General features: G+C 31.3%; 1 non-coding gene across 1 annotated transcript; it reads right to left on the reverse strand.

Moving 5' to 3' along the window:
* Positions 1–5,847: 5,847 nt before the first annotated feature.
* TRNAD-AUC (transfer RNA aspartic acid (anticodon AUC)) lies at positions 5,848–5,919 on the reverse strand. Its single transcript has one exon. It is a non-coding gene; the product is annotated as a tRNA-Asp (tRNA).
* Between the last annotated feature and the right edge of the window lie 3,024 nt (positions 5,920–8,943).

Here is an 8,943-nt window from a genome sequence, read left to right on the forward strand (position 1 = left end):
AAATAAGTAATTGTCGATAAACTTCTCAACCCGCAGGGGTAGTCACTTAAAAAAAATTGTACACCAGATTTCTGATCGAAATATTTCCGATATTCCTTAAATACTTTCAAATATTTCCAGATTTCCAGAAAAATCAATAATATTTCTGTATATTTCTCGAGATTTCCTTATATTTCTTTGGATTTCTCGGTTTCCAGAAGTAAAGAAAATATTTCCGTATATTTCTAGATTTAAAGAAATATCGAAAATATTTTAATTTATTTCTATAAATTTCCAATATGCCTCCTGAATTTTTAAAATATCCTAAATTTCTTGGGGATTTCTAGATTTCCAGAAATAATTATTTCGATTTATTACTGTATCTACACCAGATTTCTAAAGTGGCTACCCCCCCTCTTTTAATATGAGCATCGTTATTGATACGTAACGTGTTAAAGTAAGTTCTGACCTTCCTAAGAAGGGATTCCAACGATACGATCACTGGAATGAATTTGAATCTGAAAAAAGAACTGGAATGTTTATTTCTTCTGTTCTAGTCATTTTTGGTCAAATGTTTGTGACTCAATTTGAAATATTTTTTCCAAGATTGGCTCTAGCTATGAATTTATTTGAATTAAGGACAGGGTTGTCAAGAACCAGCCAGACCAGTGTTAACCAGCTAGTGTTCACCGAGGTTTTGACGAGTTAAAACTATACTGGCATTTAACTTGTCGGAAAAGCAAGTTTTATTCCACCTTGGTTAAAGTTAAAACGTTATAAAGAATTTACGATATAGCATAATATTAATTTTAACACTTAGTCATGGCAAAAATGTATTACATATATTCCACCAAGGTGGCAGTTTTCTTACAATAGGTTTGTTGAAATATATTTTTATGCGAGCTTATTTAAAACTTGTACAATCAATGAGCTTAAGCTATTGTTTAATTCGCCATTGTGTACAACGGCTGTAACATAAAAAATCTTATCGAGGTTCAGTTTATTTTTATCCATGGAGCTCGCGCGGGATGTGAGAGGAGTAATTGGCTCCATATTTGACCGTACCCTAAGATCCTCTATGTGTGTAGGGATGTGTCGACTTCGTACTCCGTAGGCCTAACGCCTGAGAGTCCCGCCCCACAAGTTTTGTTCTTGCCGGAGTCGTTTACTAATTGTCTGCTTAAAGCGATAGCTGCTTCAGTCTACCCCTTTGGATAAAACGCTATGCCATAGTATCTCTTAAGTATTTCTACCTTAAAATGAAGGTCACATGTGGTTATCTCTTCATCTTTCCGTAACCCCGAGAAAACTTGTTATTTCTTGAACTTTACTGAAAATGGTTTATCAGTGGATTTAAAAATGTCTCGAGCATGTTGAAAGCGTTTCTCAAATGTTGAAGGTAATTTACGGTGTTACCCATTAGCATTGAATTTCCTAAATTACCATTAGACGCATCCTAATCTCATTAAGAGAATGACCAATTCATCAATTGGGAAATGAAAGGTAAGCCCCTTGCCGAGAATTAGTAAAGTGAAAAGTGACTGCAGAGCCAATTAAGAACTTTATTATTTTCTTGGGACTCGACTTAAACTATAATCTCGATGCTACTTGCCATCCAGCTAAGCGAAATTATCTTTGTTCGTTAGCTGAATAATCCCCGTTGCGCTCTTGCTCCGGCTTCACTAAGCTTTCGACTAACACTTCAAAGTTTACTCCCGGAGTTAGTCGAATCCGACCGTTCGTGTGTCCGAGCTGTTGTAAATATTATCGGAGTTTTTATATAGAAAGCTGTTTATGTGGTGTTATTCTTATGATGTTTAAGTGTATTATAACTGCTTGTTTATCGCTAATAATAACTTGTTAAACAATTGGAATCTAACTTTAGTGATAGTTATAATCTTCGATTTCCTAGAGCAGCATCTACGTTATCTCCAATAGTGAACGATACGCGTTTCACTCTCTAGGAAATTAATTGTGACGACAGAATAGTTAAGTTGGCCATGGTGCAATCAACACTTTATTGCTTTTAACAGTTTGGACGAAAAGGTTAGGTTGCAGAATGTTCAACTTCGAAGAAATCGGATATTAAAATTTGTTTCGATTTTAGTTTATTGAATTTGGCTCATCAGAATTATTAATCAACTAGGATTCTTTATTATGACTGGGTTACAAAAATAGTTTATTTACATCCTATTTTAAAAGATCTAGTCAGTTAAACGGTCATGGGTTTAAATTGAAACCAGCTGGTTTAAATTTAAAAAAATAAACTACGTCGAATGTTAGACTTTTTAAATAAATGAGGGTTAGAGCCGAAGGCGAAAGTCACTCTTTTTGATAATAAACTAAACATAAAATTAAAGAAATAACGAGGCCTTCTAACAATGAAGATCTTAGATAATCCATCTACGAGCAAATCCACGTGTTTAGGCGGTTATAAAAGAGTAATTGAGGAAAGTAAGTTTCTATTCGACACGAAGATTAACGTCAAAAAGTGGCTGTTTATTAAATACAATTATTGTATACCACGCCGTGCATCAGGCCACCGACACTTCACTAAATTTACTCTAGATACAACGTATATCGAAAAAGTGATTCAAAAACTATGTTTTTGAAAAAGTTGAAATTTGTACTGTACATTATATGTGGCCGGGGGACACTTTCTACCAAAATTGCATCTAAATCGAAAAATATTTTCACGTTTTTTGAAAATATAAATTTTAACCGCTAGGTGCTATTAGAAAATTGTCAATGAAAAAATTGTAGAGCGTCACCGAAAACGTACAAATAGCGTTGGCGCGAAAAAATAGAAGTATTTTTCACTGAAAAGGTTGGGCAAGCTCAAATAACTTTTTTTGAATTCCATTGGGAGAGTAGTGTAACTTTATGAAAGTCAGAAATTTGTTAATCTGGTGTTTAATGCAATAAACACTGCTGAAAAATCGAGGAGACAATGGCGAAGACAATGGCAACCTTACTGTCCAATGTGCCGAACCGTTTCACCCTATTCATCGTTTTGAAATACAGTATTTAACATTTCGGGGGTCATGAGGCGTGGCACTCTTTTTACCACACAATCTGTGTGTCTGTCCTGCGAACGCGTTCGCATTTTCTCTAAGGGTTCGCGAAACCACCGTGTGACGGTGAGCGTTCACGGATTGATTTTGCGGTTGGGTTTGGATGGTCTTCTTTTCGTTAACGCGCACCGCCGCGACAGTTTTAACTCAGTTTGATTGGATATTTCGGTATTGTTATGTTTATGTGTAGGTTGGGGATGTTGAGTTCGTGTTATGACGGTTGTAGGTGTTGAATTTGTTGTGTTTGTACGGGCGTTTTCTCTCTAGCCTCTTCTTAATGACTTTGGGACGGACCGAGTTCTAAGTGTTATGCAACCTCTCAACGTCCAATGGCAGGGTTTCCACCAATTGTGGACGGTATTCGTCTTAGTATCAATTTGCGATTTATTGGCGCCGGCTTGGAATCGAACCCAGGTCTGCCTCGTGCAAGAGATTTACTCTAACCACCCAACGCTTGTTAAGTTACGGTGTTTTTCTAAAAACAGCTTTGGCGAATGTCCTTTACAAAGTTATAACATTAGGTACTACAATTTATTCTATATCATTTCAAATATTTATAAATTATATTAATCTTATATTTAATTAAATATTTATAAATTATATTAATCTTATATTAAATTAAATATTTATTAATTATATTAATCTTATATTTAATTAAATATTTATAAATTATATTAATCTTATATTAAATTAAATATTTATTAATTATATTAATCTTATATTTAATTAAATATTTATAAATTATATTTATCTTATATTTAATTAAATATTTATAAATTATATTAATCTTATATTAAATTAAATATTTATTAATTATATTAATCTTATATTTAATTAAATATTTATAAATTATATTAATCTTATATTAAATTAAATATTTATTAATTATATTAATCTTATATTTAATTAAATATTTATAAATTATATTTATCTTATATTTAATTAAATATTTATAAATTATATTAATCTTATATTTAATTAAATATTTATAAATTATATTCATCCTATATTTAATTAAATATTTTTAAATTATATTCATCTTATATTTATAAATTATATTCATCTTATATTTATAAATTATATTCATCTTATATTTATAAATTATATTAATCTTATATTTATAAATTATATAAATCTTATATTTATAAATTATATTTATCTTATTATTAATTAAATTTTTATAAATTATATTAATCTTATATTTAATTAAATATTTATAAATTATATTTATAAATTTTATTGATCTTATATTTAATTAAATATTTATAAATTATATTTATCTTATATTTAATTAAATATTTATAAATTATATTTATAAATTATATTCATCTTATATTTAATTAAATATTTATAAATTATATTTATACATTATATTCATCTTATATTTAATTAAATATTTATAAATTATATTTATAAATTATATTCATCTTATATTGAATTAAATATTTATAAATTATATTTATAAATTATATTCATCTTATATTGAATTAAATATTTATAAATTATATTTATAAATTATATTCATCTTATATTTAATTAAATATTTATAAATTGTATTTATAAATTATATTCATCTTATATTTAATTAAATATTTATAAATTATATTTATAAATTATATTCATCTTATATTTAATTAAATATTTATAAATTATATTTATCTTATATTTTATTAAATATTTATAAATTATATTCATCTAATATTTATTTAAATATTTATAAATTATATTCATCCTTTATTTAATTAAATATTTATTAATTTTATTCACCTTATATTTAATTAAATATTTTTAAATTATATTCAATTTATATTTAATTAAATATTTATAAATTATATTTATAAATTATATTCAATTAACATTTAATTAAATATTTATAAATTATATTTATAAGTTATATTCAACCTATATTTAAATAAATATTTATAAATTATATTCATCTTATATTTAATTAAATATTTATAAATTATAATAATCTTATATTTAATTAAATTTTTATAAATTATATTCATCTTATATTTTATTAAATAATTAAGTATTTTAATGTAAAAGTTGATCGTGATCAAGAATTGAACTCGGGTCGCATTGTTACCACGCGGATAGTTCATAGTCGAGCCTTTGACTTCCTTAAGGAAAATGTTAAAGTAAAGGAACCATAATGATAAGGCGGATTGTTTTACTAAACGGATGAATACAATATCTGTGGATATTTTTATTGAACTTTGTTTTTTTTATTTTTGTGAACTTGTTTACGTAAGAAATTTTTAAGGTCAAATCTTTTTTAGCGCAGTCAGCAGAGATAAGAGTGTTAAAGGGTAAAACCTGTGGGTGATCCACTTTGTTATTTTTTGTTTTTTATTTATGGGTTTTATAATCGTCTTAAATATAGTTGCAATACAGCGAAGGCGTTCATTTATCGTTTATTGAAATTCGAGCTTGCGTTTAGTCAAGTGGCTCTCTGTGTTTTATTGATGGTAAAGTTTTTGCTTCTTGTTAATACATTCGGTGTGGACATTTGGATATCTACGACTCTTAATACAGTCATTGGTTTCCTGGAGATATTGGAAATTGGACTTTTTCATTCGGTATGTTAAAGGTGTGGCTATAGTATTTCGTTTGTGCTAATGCGGTTATGGGTGTTGAGTGTGTGTGCGTTTACTATATATGTTTTAGCTCCTATTTCTTCGAATTGACTTTTGGGACAAACCAAACGCTGAGTGTTATTCAACCTCTCAACTTCCAATGGCAGGGTTTCCACCTATTGTTTACGGTAATCGTCTTAGTATCTTTTCGCGATCGCATCGGGCGGGATTCGAACCCGAGCCCTCCTGCATGATAGGCGGGTGTTCTACCACAGAACCACCGATACATGTTAAGATTCCAAGAAAATTATAAGCTCAGCTTTATCGGAAGCGTATATTACTAATTAATAGAGTAATAAATATTGATTTATATTTAAATAGAAAGAGATTTCATGTTAAACGTAAAATTATTTATTTTATTTTATTTAAGTATTAAAGTAATATTCTGCTGTACCCGGAAACTGAAACCGGGTCTTACAATTAGTTAACGAACATCTTACCGTTGAGCCATTGATTGCCCCGTTCCTTTAGTAAAAATACAAAAGTTCCTAGACCAATGCCTAGGTTATTAATAGAGGCCGGTGCACGCGGGTTTTTTTTTATTATTTTTGGGTTTTTTTTTTCAATATCAGGCGAGGCAAATACACGAGTCTACGTAAGGAGATAAGGCCTGTGGAAGGCAGAACGTAGACGTTACGGAGAGCAATGAGCGCCTCGTATAAGGCTCCGCAATTCGTCACACGCAACTTTCGAAATTCCATGTATTCTCCTTTCTCAGACGCGTTGCGAATACGAACGGCGTACGGCGAGCGGCAAAAGCGAAGAGTATGACGTCATACGGGTTTCTCGATAAGGCCGGGGTAAGGAGATAACTATTTTTTCGTTCGTTTCAAAGGCAAATGGGCAGTGTTACCGGACGACCAAATTTATTTTCTCTAATTCTGTAAGAATCGCACGATAGCGTCAGAGGAGAACCTATTTCTTGTTTTATTTTAATTATCTTTTGTTTTCTCTGTCGGGAAATAAATCGGGACCCCGGTTTTGGGACATTGATATTCTGCCGCCAAGGCATTGATTCTTGTTACGCTGTATAAAAAACCTCAAATATTTATACAAAGACTTTTTCCTAACTGTTTAATCATCGATATTGGAATTATTTTTGTGTTACGTTAATTTTAGGTCTGGGAAGGTTTTTCTTTATCAAAATAGCCTCGTTTTCGGTGGTTGGGTTTAAAGAAGGGACTTATTTACGTATGCAATTTTAAAGGTCAAATCTTGTTTAAGCGCAGTCAGCAGAGTTAAGAGGGTTAAAGGTTAGAACCTGTGGGTGGTCCACTTTGTTATTTTTTGTTATTTATTTACGTGTTTTCTTATCGTCTAAAATATAGTTGCTATACAGTGAAGGCGTTCATTTAACATTTATTGATATTCGAGCTGGCGTTTAGTCAAGTGGCTCTCTGTGCTTTGTTGGTGGTAAGGTTTTTGCTTCTTGTTAATAGATTTGGTTTGGATATTTGGATATCTACGATTCCTAATACAGTCATTGGTTTCCTGGGTTTCCGAGTCAATAAATGATATTGGAAATAGGACGGCATTGGTCTTTTTCATGAGGTATGTGTCACAACGTCAACTGGGAGTTTACGAGTCGTCCACTACCAGATGTCGAAAATTGCTACTCTACGGTATCTTCATCAAGGGCAAGTGTTGAAATAAAATGAGCGTTAAAGGTGTGGCTATAGTATTTCGTAAGCGAGAAAAATACAAATACCCTCTGTAGATATGTCTTTCATTAAAATTTCCTTCGTATTATATTCAACTGATAAACTTGTACTGTAAAAAGGGTTAAATTCAATTGTGCATTGTTATAGTACGTCTAACTCACTGTTGTAACTACTTAATTTATAATATTCTGAATAAATTAAATCGGTCGTTTAGTCTCAATTATTTTAATTATAATTAAAATTTTATACCGGGCGGGATAGAACGGGGATATCATTTTTAGCAAATAACTCTGAATTGCGGAAATATATCTTTAAGGGTCAACCCGAGCAATTAATACCACTAGGGACAATTCTTCCGAGGAGAGGTATATTTTGGCTTGCCAACTTGTTTACTCTAATAGGCCTGTGTTTGCATCTAGTCGTATTCGAAACCTATTTTAACCTTGATAGGCGAGAAGATAAATAGACCACAGGTTAAAGGTCAGTAAAAACCTTAAATTTATTTAGTATTTAAATAACTGTGTAACATTATTGTCGTAATCAATCTTAACAATCATGCCTCAATATTCCAGAGCTAATCGTACGGAACTAGTGGCCATTTACCACGCGGAACAACGTCATCAATTTCAATTAGGGCGCTTGAATGTTTGGATTGGTCTTGTTGTAAACCGGTTAATTGGTCCAGTAATCTTACCGCAAAATCTAAATGGCCAGAGTTATTTAGATTTCTTGAGAAATGAGCTAGAACAACAACTTGACGAACTGCCGTTGGCGCAACGAGCAAGACTATGGTTTCAACAAGACGGTGCCCCACCTCATTACCACAGAGCCGTGAGAGATAACCTAACCCACAGAGATGGATAGGGAGAAATGGTCCTATACACTGGCCAGCAAGGTCACCCGATCTGACTCCGTTGGATTTCTTTCTTTGGGGCTTCGTCAAGGACAACGTGTACGCTACTCCGGTTGAGACCCTTAGAGAGCCGGGTCAACGAATTGTAAGCGCTTGCCGGGAATTAACCCCGGAAATGATTCAAGCCACCTTCGACAATATGATTGTTCGCGCCCAAGCCTGCATCGCAGCCGAAGGTGGTATTTTCGAAACGTACTTATAAATTTTGGTTGTAAGTAGATAAATAAAATGTCTCTTTGTATTTTAAAAAAATTTGCATTTTTCATCCTACGAAATGAAATCTTGTAATACCTTCTTCGCCATTGTCTCCTCGATTATTTAGAGGTATTTATCGCATTAAACACCAGATTAACAAATTTCTGACTTTCATAAAGTAACACTACTCTCCCAATGGAATTTAAAAAAAGTTATTTTAGCTTTCCCAACTGTTCACTTTTTCAAGTCGTAATTTTTCAGAGAAAAAGACTTCTATTTTTCGCGCCAACGCTATTTGTTTGTTTGCGGGGACGCTCTACTATTTTTGTCATTGACAATTTTCTTTTAGCACCTAGCGGTTAAAATTGAAATTTTCAAAAAACGTGAAACTTTTTTCGATTAAGATGCATTTTTGGCAGAAAGTGTCCCCCGGCACGTATAATGTACAGTACAAATTTCAACTTTCTAGAAAACATAGTTTT

Source organism: Leiobunum rupestre, chromosome 1 (assembly GCF_980474605.1).
Source record: "Leiobunum rupestre chromosome 1, qqLeiRupe1.1.hap1, whole genome shotgun sequence".
Classification (NCBI taxonomy): domain Eukaryota; kingdom Metazoa; phylum Arthropoda; class Arachnida; order Opiliones; family Sclerosomatidae; genus Leiobunum; species Leiobunum rupestre.